Source organism: Rhyacophila brunnea, unplaced genomic scaffold (assembly GCF_057557595.1).
Source record: "Rhyacophila brunnea isolate RB1 unplaced genomic scaffold, BYU_Rbru_1.0 scaffold_22, whole genome shotgun sequence".
Taxonomy (NCBI): Eukaryota; Metazoa; Arthropoda; class Insecta; order Trichoptera; family Rhyacophilidae; genus Rhyacophila; species Rhyacophila brunnea.
The window spans coordinates 15,433,311-15,447,211 of record NW_028232882.1 but is presented as its reverse complement, the minus strand read 5'-3'; the positions used below and the strand labels follow the sequence as shown (position 1 = coordinate 15,447,211).

Here is a 13,901-nt window from a genome sequence, read left to right as displayed (position 1 = left end):
GGACAAAAAAACCAGTAAATAGTATTTAAAAATAGTTAAGTGTCTCGATTATGTTGAGGTTCCTTATATTGTATTTCTTATTCAATTATTTGCACTTATAAAAACACAATTTTGAAAATGGCAATGTGACTTTATTGATCATTTAAATTTATGTTTTCATTTGTTATTGTATTATAATGATTGAAATATTAATTCGTTTTCCGATTTTTCTCACTTTTTTCAACTCAATTTTTAAATGCATATTTTTTTCGTTTTTCTTTCATATAAATCCGCTCTCTAGTTATGACGATAATTTTTTAGTGACAATAATCAACACTTTCATTAAAATATTATTCTTACTGACATACGTCTTACGTCACTACGTCAGTCCAGCGAGAAAAAATATGTAAACTTCCTCAATTAAGTGAACAAAAACATTATTTAGCTATTCACATACATACTTAGATATAATTTAACTAATAACTATGTGTAACTGGTTATAAAAAATATATGCGATTGCCGTTTTAATTTCTCCGCAACAAGATCTAAATAATTATTAAGGTTGACATGCATTTTTAAACATACTTATTTGAAAACTTTATGACTAAATCTAAACTTATCAAATTTTTCTTCTTGTATGAAAATAACATTATAGTATTTAGATACTTGCCCCTTTCCCTATAAATCAAAATATACTATGTACAATGATGCAAGAATGACAGCCTTTTGTTGGTAACACACAACCGAACTACCAACTGTATACTATTTAAAGAAATATTAATTTACATAAACTTTGTTATGTAGGTACTCACTGTAAAATAGTTTTAGTTTTCTTTGTATTTCTAAACATTTATTACAAAAATAAATTATATCGCAATCTTGATAATGGAAAAACGATATATTTTTATTACCTAGGTACGTTATTATCGATTTACTATAATTTTAAGTAGAAATAACAATATTTTTTTTATCAAATAAAAGTAATATATCTTTACAAAACATAAAGCTTGCATAATACTTGCTTTTAGACACAAACGTTTTATGAGATAATATAAAGCACCTGACGATAATTCTTTCATCCGGCGACAAATCCTAATTATCCACCCCCTCCCCCTAAATAACTATTTAAAAAATCAATATCGGCACGTATTCCACCCAAATAAATTAAACGTGCTCATGAGACACTGTGGGTTTATGTCAGGGCTCAAAATGGACCGGAGCGCACCGGAGCGCCGTTCCTGTTCGTGAAATCTGTAAAATTATCGTTCCGTCTCGTGGAAAAAATAATTTGACCGTCTGAGCTAGATAGGTCATATAATAGAAAATCTAATACATATACTATTTGATAACTATTTAAATATCTTCAGAAAACTTACTATCGAGCGCTCCGGTTCGTAAACTTTTCGATTTCGAGCGCTGGTTTATGTATATTAATAAACATACAATCCCTGTAATACTAAATGTAATATTACTTAGGCACATGTTAAATGCACACATAAGTACTTATAAACAAATAAAATCGTTAAAATAGCAGTTATCTAGTAATTACGTGCATTTATTACAATATATTATTTTAATCTACCTGTATAATATGTGTGCAAACCATTCAAATTCACATTGATTTTATAAATAAAATAATATTATTTTAATGTGTAATTGAATAACAATTTATTATTACTGTTTTTCGGCATAATAATAAAATTAATATTAGTATTCCAATAATTATTAATAGTGACATCTCTTGAAAAAAGCGCAAAACACTTTTTATTTTATTAATAAAATAAATGAGTTTCGTTACTATGTACCTAGTTACGTTTAATCTGTGGAAAAAATATTTAGTGCCTAGAGCAGCGGTTTCCAACCTGGGAGGCGCGCCTCCCAGGGGAGGCGCGATCTATTGCCAGGGGAGGCGCCAAAATTTTTTAATAAATTAATTTTTATACCATAATATCTACAAATAAAATATTTGGAGCGGAGAAATTTAAAAATGGCGCTTTTGCAAACGCTCTGTTTCGGTAATGCACAAAACGACCGCTGGTTGCATGAAAACAATAACCTCAAATTTAAATGTCACTCGTAGCTAAAGTGTCAACTGAAGCGTGTAGGCAGGGTGTGATATTGTTTTTTTAAATTGTTTTTGACGTGATTTCTTTAATATAATATAACAATAATACATGTCTTCACTTTTAAATGATTTCTACGCCAGATATATTGAAGCAAACAAAAATCTATTTCCTGAGTTCTTGGTTAGTTTGCTAATGCATTTTTCATATTATTTTATTAATAGTAAAAAAGTCGCCTGCGGCGCTGCTTTGTTTCAGGGCTATTAAATATTTTAAATATATGGGTGAAAGATCCTGGCCTGTGGGCCCTATTCAGTATGTGGAGCTCATGATAGAATCCATTAATTTTTGTCAATGAACGATGATGAATTTGGTTGACTTCTATTAAAATTGATTGTGGTAATAAACAAGCTCATTCGTCGCATGAAAAAAAAATTAATTAAAAAATGAATTTAATATAAGTAAGTAGTAAAAACTTGTGTGTTAAAAAAGTGTCTGTATTATTTAATGAAATAAAGGGGGGGAGGCGCCAAGATTAGATTTTTTTAAAGGGAGGCGTAGTAACATAAAGGTTGGAGACCACTGGCCTAGAGAGAGTATTATACCCACCTATTTAGTTATTTTACTATTATCTCTTGTTGATTATAACATTTCTACGAAATTAGCCAAACAAGCAGATAGTTTCCATAAACGTAGTAAAGGATACAAATAATGTAATTTAAAAACACTGCAGGATCTGTTATTTGCCTATGATAATATTATTGCTTATAGAATTACTATAATTATTATTGTCAAAAGATATCGTAGGTGTTTACTGTTGTAATAGAAATGAAACTGTTTACAATTAGTCAGTGTTTGCATAGTAATAATATAAAATAGCGCTGATTAAGAAATTGATGAATGACCGAGCAAATATAGTTTAACGAAAATCATTGTAAATGCAATATAATTATTATAGTATACCTAGTATGCAATAACTCAATGCGCTATTGAAACATTGAAAAGCAAACTCGTATGTTGTAGGTAATATGGTCAAAAAACTCTCACTCGAGTGGAGTATAATAATTGATAAAGATGAATGACATAATATTATGTGGAAAACGAATAGCAAAAAACATTTTGAAAGGGCACTATAATGCATCAGTATTAATTGCGAAATCATCGTCAATCCGGCAGTAAAAATATCTTAAATCTTGCTTTTTGTCTTAATTTATTCGTACTGTTATTATAAATGTGTTATGTGTATGTATTTTGATGCAGAAACAAAATCATTGATAGATTTTTATTATTTTTTTAGTACAAGTTGTTAAGTATATTTTTTACAACGTTTTTCTTAGCTCGTATTCTTATTTGTCCGGTGGTTCTTTGTCCGGTACAAATCTTGCAATCGATTTTTAACTAACTTCCCGACTAGCTAGACATTTGAAACTTTTAGAATATATCAGAACATGATGCCAATGCATTCTTTTAGTATTTAATACTTTTAGCCATCTTTAAGTAGAATTGAATTCATTTTCAGTTAATTCTGTTTTGTATGAAAAGTTATTTCGACACCATTATTGGTTTCTAGAGGTCTGGGGTCCTAGCAACTAAATTATTAATGTATTCGTGCGTTACTATGGAAATCAATATGCCATGTCAAAATGACATTTCAGCATTACTTCATTAAGCTAGTCAATTCGGGTTTATATGATTCAACAGAAAATTTAAAAACGTTCTAAGTATATAAAAAGTTATTTTTATCTTGTAATTATTACTAATTGTAATTATGTTATAAAAAGCACAACAGTGGGCCTATTCTATACTTATCGACCGCTAAAGTGATAAATACGACGGCTAACTAGGGTAGGTTTGTATCAAAGTATTAACACTTATTGTCATTGTTACAATTAGTGCTAATACTTTGATACAAACCTACCCTAAGTTTGATAATATTTATCACTTTATCACTTTAGCGGTCGATAAGTATAGAATAGGCCCACACATACGTTAAAATGTGTGCTGTAAACAAAATTACCGTGATGTAATTTTGTCAGGCGTAGCTTTTGTAAATAAATATAAATAGTTCCGAAATGTACAATAATTAATATCTTAGCGATCTAATTTCTGAGTTTCTAAAATAAATTTTATGAATAATTTTATAATATTACATATGATAACATCTAAGCAGAAATAAACATGTATACCTTCAATATTTTGACGCAATCTTTTGAAATGTTATTTGACTTTTGAAAAACTAAACGACACACTCAAGTATATCTTTTCTGAACCACAAAATGTTTTATAAGATTCATATTTAATTTAAGCCAATAATCATTTACTGGGTATGCGAAACCGTGATACAAAACCATATACTTACATTTTTTTTGTATTTTCACTCAAGTTTTCGTTACTTCATTGATCTTTCCAATATGCCTTCGAACCGAGCGGAAAACCAAAAGAAAAACAGAGATTATACACATTTAAAATTTATTCCATCTCCATTCAGATGGCTATTCGAAATATGACATATTTGCTATCTTCTAGTTTTTTGGAGTTATAGCACACAAAGTGGGTGATACTATTAGGAAAACTCGTGATATTTGGCACTACGTTTGATGTGAAGCATCTGTACAGTTGTTTACACCTGGTAATGTCTAAGGCATGGCCCCCACAAAGGGGGGGCTGACAGAGATCTAGCCTGGAGGCCCGGGCTCACCAAGGGCCTGGCGTGTCGAGTCGACTAGATAAGTGATATAAACACACATCAAAAATTCTCTCTAATAGTAAAAAAGTCGCCTTCGGCGGTATTTTCCTTCAATACTGTTATTATTTTAAATCATGTGGTTGTGGTTGTACGATATAATTTTAATTGTATATTGATACTCGACATCCACGGCTGTATAGACACGGTGGGTGGTGGAGGGTGTAAGAAAACTCCTTAATTCAAATGGATGTATGTATTAAAATATACAAAAAAAACTAAATATACACATTAATTTCACCACGTACCTACACCATTTGATTTGCACACTGCCTTTATCTATAGCGATAGGTAGGGGGCTGCCAAAAATCCTTGCCTGGGGGTCCGCTTTAGGATGCCCCCACGCCATGGTCTAAGGAGTAGATATCCAAACTGAGGTCGCCACGCTTTCACTGAGTTTACTGATTTTACTATAATGCAAAATGCCTAGGGAGAGAAAAGGCACAGAGAATTAACAAAAATAAAATGAATAAAACAAACCGAAGCTAATCATACGGACAGCTAAAAGCTCGCTCCCGCCTTTGTAGCGACCAGGTCGGACGGCCCAATGATCCAAACAACTATTAGGAATGACTTGAGCATCTCATCTCTTTCGGACCACATTCTTGGACATTCCCAGAGGATATGCAAGTCCAAGCTCAAAGAGTTTGCCAGCTAACCCACCATGGCCTGTCAAAAATCCAGACAGACAGAGTAAAACTTAAATGTCACGGTATTTTTACTGTTACTCATGTCATTTGTAGGCCATATGTGAAGCCGACAGATGCAGGAGGCTAGATGATGGCTAAATTATGGCTCTTGTAAAATTCCTAAAGATGACAAAGCATCTGTTTAATTAGAATACTTACTTATCGATAAAAAATGCAGTATTGAATCCAGCCGTGTTGTCAATGATTAGTTGTTGATTAAGTAAAATAATAAAATGTGTAATTATTTAAACAAATTAGTAAATAATCTATTGAATTAGTTACACAGCTGTTTCAATACACGTAATACTATGTTGCAATAAATAAATATTTCGTACGTTCCATGTAATTTTGATGGGAATAAAAAAACCTTAATCATAAAAATAATCACTTCTATCTGTTGATAAAAAATATTCGACCATGTCTGATCCTAATAAGATCATAATGGGCCTCCACAGAGTGGCTTGTATTAACAGATTTTGTTTTTACGAGAATGGATGTCGCCACTTGCCTAACCTATTAGGCAGTGGCAAAGACTCTATACTAGGCGATTATTTAAAGCCTACCTTCTTAAGAAAAATATTTTTTAATTTTATATTGACATATTAAATAATATAATCACGTAATAATATGCCCAACGACATCTCTCGTATAATTGTCATAATAATTTTACGATCTTTTCCACTATTTCAATAAGCACCATTTATGGCATGTCTCGAAGGTTTTAAAAAATAAGCGACATCTCGTTTCGCTTCACATATTGTATGGATTACGTTCGCATGAATTGAAAACTTTTTTTATATGAAGTTTGTTTCTCATAATTTCAAGACGTCTGCGGCGGCCCATATAAATTGGTAAGCTATTTAAGGAGCGCTTACATTTTACGTAAGTGCACATTTATTCAAAATAATTTCTAGGAATTCAATCACATATAAATATTGATTGTTGTTAAAAATAATAAATAATTTATCTCGTGATTTTTATTTGTCAGTTAGTTTATTCATAGACTAAGACAATTTATTCAGCCAATTATGTAAGTTTAAATCTGATATTGTATCTAATTCTGTGTTTTAAATATAGAAGTATTTTTAAATGTCGAGTTTACGGGTTAAATTATAAATTGTTATGGAACAGATTCACAACAACGGATATTCAGTGAGCTTTTTAAATTTCATCGGTTTTTGTGTACTTACCTATTCATCAGTAGTTATGTCAGATTATCTTCTTATTTCCCGTAAATACATCTAACAAGTGTGCTTTCTCCACTGCCTACCTGTTTCCAAAAGTCACCTTTCGCCACTGCTATTAGGTCCATACTCTGACTCATATAAACATTGAAAAACAATGTGCGTATTTGCCAGACAAAGATTCGAACCTGGAACCTACGACATAATAGGTTGCCATCGAAAATATACTTACATAAATAAAATGTAGGTATTATTCTTGTAAAACTTGGATCAGTGCAAATTGATAATATTGAAAATAAGAGCGTACATAAGTAAAACGGCAAATAATTTTCATCTATAGGTGCGACGAAATTATGGACTCGCTGGCAATTGGAGAGTGAAAGTCGAGATGTGAACACGTCAATTTGTTTCGTGATGGCGACGGGGCATTAATTCTTAAATCGTGTAAAGTACAAGTACAAAGTAAGTAAAGAACTAAAAAACGTTACCCATTTACTTGAAAAATAAAACATGACAATGAATATATTATTATTGTTACTAATAGAACAGTAAACAGAACATTAAATGGACGCATATTGAATTTTTATGACAAATTATGTTTTGTTCTGCAGGCGTCGTTTGCACAATCTTCTCGTCGCGTAGTCACGATCTTTTTAGACCGTGCCCCAGCTGATGTATAGCCTTAATGCAAGCTACAACGACGTTAACCAAGCATGTCTTGTAAATAATAAATACCATTTAAGGGTAAACCAAAAATCGTCACATGGTTTTCGGTATTTACCTCTCTCCCATCCCCCCACGCATAAACAACATTGTCACAATTGTCTAGACGTGGCAGCAAAAGTGGAATGCCTCCACCAAAGACAGGCACATACATTAAATGTGTTCTTTCTTAATGTCAAATGGCGATTAGAGTTAACCAATTGGTCAATTTTTGAATGGCCAAGGTGGATTCGCTGCCAAGCTATTTGAGATTGGACTTTTTACCCGACTCACATGTCCTTGTGGTGGAGAACTACAGGATGCAAACCACATCCACAAATGTGCAGCGAAAGGGTAGAGTTGCTCAAATTAGCCCAACCAGCTGTTGGACCCATCGAGCCGTCCAACCTGGTTGCCACAACGACGGACTTTGTTACGTTTAAGAAATTTGCGGTGTCTTTTTGCGGACGTGAAGATCTCTTCACATAGTTTTGAATGTACGTACTATTTTACTTCGTCTTAAATATTATATATTTAATTAATTACTGTACTCATATTTTTTTTAATAGTTAATAACCATGGACTTGCTTTTTCGTACAAGGTGGTTGTTAGTAATTTTGAACAATCACAAACACCCAGGCTTTGAGAAAATTACATAAAATAAATATAGTGTGTCCTCACCGGGGATCAAGCCCAGAGATCCCGGATAGAAGGCCAGCACCTTACGCACTGCACTTTGAGAGCCCCCGAATTCTAATGATTTGTGTGTATTAGTTCTCCATGCTCGTCTCTCGCATGGGCACTTTTTTGTTAAATTAGGTCACTGTAAACTCAGTCAAACCACACTTGAATGCGTGGTGACCTCAGACTTGGGTATGTGCTCCTGAGACATTCCCATGCGTAAAAAAACTGCGGATACTTCAAAGCCAACCGTGGGGCTTCGTGGTACGCTCGATTAAAACCGAGTGTGTTCGTTTAACAATAATTTTGTTAAAAATAAAGACTTCATGTATTAGTCTGAATTTTAAGTTTCAACATGGAAGATAAGACGTATTGAATATTAGTAACAGGAAGCATTCAAATAATGTATCTAAGTGCACTCAAGTGGTAATGGAAATGAAATTACACAATAAAAAACGATTAAATAATTATTTTAATAGTCATCAATCATTTCATTTTTTAAATATTTTATAGCTATATAATTAATAGCAGTAGGTAATAAATTATTTTAGATTACAAGGGTATTACATCTTATCACATTTTTATACATTCAGTTTTTATCGAATAAATTTGATTTTGATTCAATTTAAACTGCAGTTTCCTTCCTTATCGAATGATTAGTTTTATATTATACATGTCTAGCATTCGGTTTATTTAGTATTATTTTCAAATACATAATACGTATAATAAATATTTTATTTTATCAACAATATTGTTAGGTTGGTAACTATCTAGGAGAAAAAGTTATTAGATGTCATCGGTTATAATTTGGAAATATGCTGTAAGTAAAATTGTCAGTTTCTTATATAATTTTATTTAACTGTGTCCCCTATCAATTATCTGACTTTATCATCTCAGCCTGTCTTTTACTATGGACATGTATTATATGAATATTGTGGATGTGAAAAAGTACATAATTATTGTAACCTAACTGTAATCAGCTTTTTGTGAGAATGTAACAATCTTGTTAGTTAGGGTTGCCAATCACCCCGTGTTGACTAAAACTGTCCCGGAATAATAATAAGTTCTTTTCCAGTATTCTGTTCGAATCATACTGACATATTCTTTTAAAATTTCTGTCTACCAAATATAATATGAAACGAGTTTACGGGATAGTACAATTATTGTGCAATTGTATTGTTTGTATAAAAATCAACTGCCTATTTTATGAATAAGATATAATTTTATCGAATTATAAAGTGTATTATTTCACATTTCTGTACATTTATTAATCTCAGAGAGACCGGTAGTTATGTGATCGTCAGTTGTTTTTTTAGTGTAAAATATAATTAATCATATTAATAAATACTACATTTTTTCAGGTCACATTATCCTGGAATTATTTGATAAATCGTTGGCAACCCTAACATAAATATGTGAAGTTTTTCTCGCTGATTTTTTGTGATTAACACTAGGATATTAATCAGTAGGTATCCATGAAAGCGTGTCCGGAAATTTATATGTATGCAGTTCGCCGTATCACACTTCACCGTGAAATGTTGTATCGGAAATTATGGCCGTATATTAAATACCATCCAACCTCTTTGGGTGGTATAGTACTGAGATAAAATTCATGTCTAAACAAAACACAGTTCTTGTCGGTTTACAGGAAGCCAGCGGCAAACAAATTTTGTAAATAGCCGATATACTGGATTATCTGTTAGGTTAGGTTAAGATATGTTAAGTTAGGTTAGATTAAGTTTTCATTCTTGAATTTTGCCAAAATCAGTTATGAAAATTGAATTAATGTAATGTATGAACATATGTTGAATTATTGTAATTAAATCTAATAAAATTGGAGACTGTATAGTATAATATGGTTATCTGTTTCCGATATAAAGCCCACGGCGAAATGTGCTACAATGAAATTTAATGTTGTACGTACAATTGATATATTATTATAACCCCATGAAAGGTAAATATTTTTGGAGATACTGAGGGACATCTTAGTGTATCTTCATTTTTATTCGATAAGTTTTGATCAATTTTATCTAAGTAACGGATCTACATATTATTACCAAGTAGTAAGTATGTGACTTTACACGTGATACAATTAATTATAAACCATCTTGCGGAAGCTATTATCATTGCATCGTGCAGGTCAATTAAATGCAGATACTATATTCACTATTTAACAATAATTGCTGTGTGTTGTTGAGACGTATCATCTAGCTAGATTGTTTAATCCTCGTCAAATATTTGTCATTCATTTTCATCTTCCTTCCAGTAATATTCTTGTATTATAATTTAATAGTCTCCATGGTGTAATAATTGAATTTCTCTGCATTTAAACTCATCTTGTACTGGAGTGTTTCAGCAATCCAAAATACTGAAACAAAAATACATACAATAATTATTAATTATAAGTATTACACAACTACAAATGAAGGGTTATAAAATTAGTACTATAAATTTATCAAACGTCAGCAGCTATTTTTTCTGATTCCCGCCAAAATTGACATTTGTGTTATGTATTATTTGGCAAATCACCATGGAAAGATACAATAATGTATCTATTCGAGCTACGTTTCGAGCATTACGTTAAATTTATGATCAAAATAGCTTAATTTTGTAATTTAACTGGAATTTTCGAGTCAAATTCTAATGTTTGTGATATTAATAATCAGATAGTGGAAGCGTAAACGTACTGCTGAAAATGTCGATGTGTGAATCAAAGTGTGGATGAAAATTCAGTACAATAAATAATTGCACGTCGTTCTCAAGATCTTGGAGTTTCTTATCATTTGAAGGCGTATAAAATACAATTGACACAAGGACTTGAACCGAATGACCATTTGGTGCGTCGAAATTTTGATAATTGGGCTATAGATCAATTTGAAACTCATTATTATTATACTTTGACTCATTATTTTATGAAAAAATCATCCTCAGCGATGAAACTCATTTTAGGTTAAATGGTAAATAAGCACAATTGTCACACTCGGAGTAATTAAAACCCACATGTTATTCTTCAAATACATATAACAAACAATAATAAACATATAATAAACACATAATAAACATCCATAAAAATTAACAATTTGGTGTAGTTTATGGTCTAGAGATGTAATTGGACAGTATTTTCTTTAAAAATCAAAATGGCAATACAGTTAGTGTCAGTGGAGAACTCTACAAAAACATGATTACTGATTTTCTAGCATGATCTAACAAGATAGTGTATCATGCCATACAGCTCGTGACACAATTAACAGCTAAATTTTAAAAAATATATCTTATTTGATAACCCTTTACAAACAGATTGGGTTTATACCTACATCAAGTGGCAATTTTGGGATAATTTTGTAAGAAATTGTTTCAAAAGACTTCGGAATATAACTGGAGGGAATTTTATATACTCTTTGTGATTTTTGGGTATATAACTTTCCGTTCTATGATTTCTTCCTACTGATAATTAACCGTCGTTTCACATTTGTATAATTCTCTTCGTGTACAGTCGGACCCTTAGATCGAGTAGTCAGACCCAGGGAACTCAGAAATAATGGGAACTGAAATACTCAACGGGTAAGGCGATAGCAGGTAACCGACTCGAGTAAGGAAGAATCCGGGTTAAACTTTCACACGTGTTAAGAATACGTTTTACGTCGAATACTAAAAACTGCTCTCGGTTTATGCATTTACGCTCATTTAATGTTGGTGTATTACACACACTATTGCACGTGCACAATGCGTGCTTCATTTTCGTAGGACACTCACACATTCAAAAGCCTGCTTCACCATGCGGCGTATTGAATATTGCCTATCGGTATTCTATTTATTATCTGTTCTGTGGTCGGACCGCTTCATCATCACTCCAAGACACTAAGTATTTATTATTGAGAATATCCGATAAGCGTGGTCATAGTTTGCTTTATCAAAACAAGGAATTCGTGGATTTTATTTCTGAAGATATAGCATTATCACAGTAAGTAGTAATTGTACGACTATCAGAATGTATATATGTAGTTACTTTAAGAGCATACAAAGAAGTGAAACGTCAAATAATTTTCAACAGTAGGTGGGACGAAATTGTTCACTCATCGCCAATCGGAGACAGACAGTCGAGGTGTAAGCACGTCAATTTGTTTTATGATGGCGTCGGAAGAATATATTATTCTTAAATCGTGTAAAGATGACTAAAAAACGTTACACATGTACTTGAAAAAGAAAAAATTTCAATGAATATACTATTATTATTACTAATATAACATTCAATGAACGCATGTTGAATTTTTATGAAAATTATATTTTGTTCGGTTCGCGTCATTTGCACAATCCGTGCATCGCCTAGTCATGATCTTTTTAGACCATGCCTCAACTGAAGTATAGCCATAAATATTTCCGTTTTAAATGTTGGGTCTGTTCAATTTGTAGTGATTACAGAAAATAGTGGCTTTAAAAAATTGTAATTATTTATTAAAAAATATTGATTTTTGTACGTTGCTACCGCGGCTTGGAATTAAATCTATTTTTTTTTCAAACTTGCAGCGTTCCAAAGTATCAAGACTATTTCTAGAATTTTAAAAAAAACCGTGGAAGTTGACCTTTAAAAATTATTATTTCATTGCAAGGAGACAAGTGAAACTCATAAATAATATAATTATGCAAAAAATATATGACAAAAATGATTAATGAATAGAAGATAAGAATTGCATTCTACTTAAGCATGTGTCAGCATGATAGATAAAATCAAATCAAAATTTTAATTTACTATAATAATTGATGGATCACAACATTTTATCTTGATATTATTTTTATAAATACGCAATTTATTATAATTAGTGCCAGATTAATTATGTAAATAAACAAATTTGCTATCAATCTATAAAGAAATTACATCGGTGCGGGTCGATAACCACAAAACATTAAAAAATCTATTCCGCATTGATAACTGATATCACAGTTGCATAATTTTCAATAATTACTAAAAAAAATGCAGATACAATAAAACTACCTTTTCAATGTCAGCCTCTATGTTATCGTATCCAAGGAGAAATTCTTTAAATTCCTTCGCAATTTGTATGTGAATTATATGAATAACGTTTCCGAAGCATAATAATACCTATATAGGTGCGAAGGTGGTCAACGGCTGGTCGGCCCCAAGTGGACACATTGACGCCAGTAGATGCAAAAGTTGGGAAATGCCAAACTGCCAGCAAGTCCCATCTGCTAGCCTCCCCGTGGCGACCTCCGGGCAATGCAGCGTACGCTGTAGCTAACAGCAGGGGGCGAAGGGCGAGTGACCGGCGCCATAAAACTGGCCTTCTGGCTAAGGGAAGGAAATCCCCGACAGAAAAACCTGGTCGAGCCGACCTTCAGGGCCCTCGTGGCTCAGGCCTCGGGAGCGCTGGGCTAATCACCTTGCCTCCTTAAACGAAACAGATTAACAAAACACCTACACAGCAGCCTCGGACGACAACCGGCTCTGTAAAACGACGACCTTGCATGGAAATGGACAATGAAACAGGTAGAGTAATCCTCTCTAACAACTCGAGTATGCGCATTGGGACATATAATGTTCGCACCCTGCGTACCCCCGGAAAGGACCTGCACGCCACACGCATCATGCACACCTATGGTGTGGACATCCTAGGGCTGAGCGAAGTGCGCTGGAAAGGAGCCGGGAGAAAGTTGATTGAGGGTTACTCTATTGTCTACTCAGGTCAGGAGCAATACCATCGCCAGGGAGTGGCAGTGTTGATGTCAAAGAGAGCGGCCCGTTGCCTCGTGAAATGGGAACCAATCTCGGAGAGACTGATACGTGCCTCCTTCAAGACGCCTGGTAGCTCCTTGACCGTCTTTCAGTGCTACGCCCCCACTGAGG

General features: G+C 32.9%; 1 protein-coding gene across 3 annotated transcripts in view; it reads right to left on the bottom strand.

The window, feature by feature from the left end:
* Positions 1-8,110, bottom strand: part of LOC147070096 (ketimine reductase mu-crystallin) — a 55,340-nt gene extending 47,230 nt beyond the window's left edge. For 2 of the 3 annotated variants that reach the window (XM_085949319.1, XM_085949318.1), the window contains exon 1: positions 4,402-4,643. The gene's annotated coding sequence lies outside the window, so the exon portion shown is untranslated. Of the gene's footprint in view, positions 1-4,401; positions 4,644-8,041 lie in introns of those variants that run through there. The other variant, XM_085949316.1, reaches the window with a different exon arrangement.
* Positions 8,111-13,901: the final 5,791 nt, after the last annotated feature.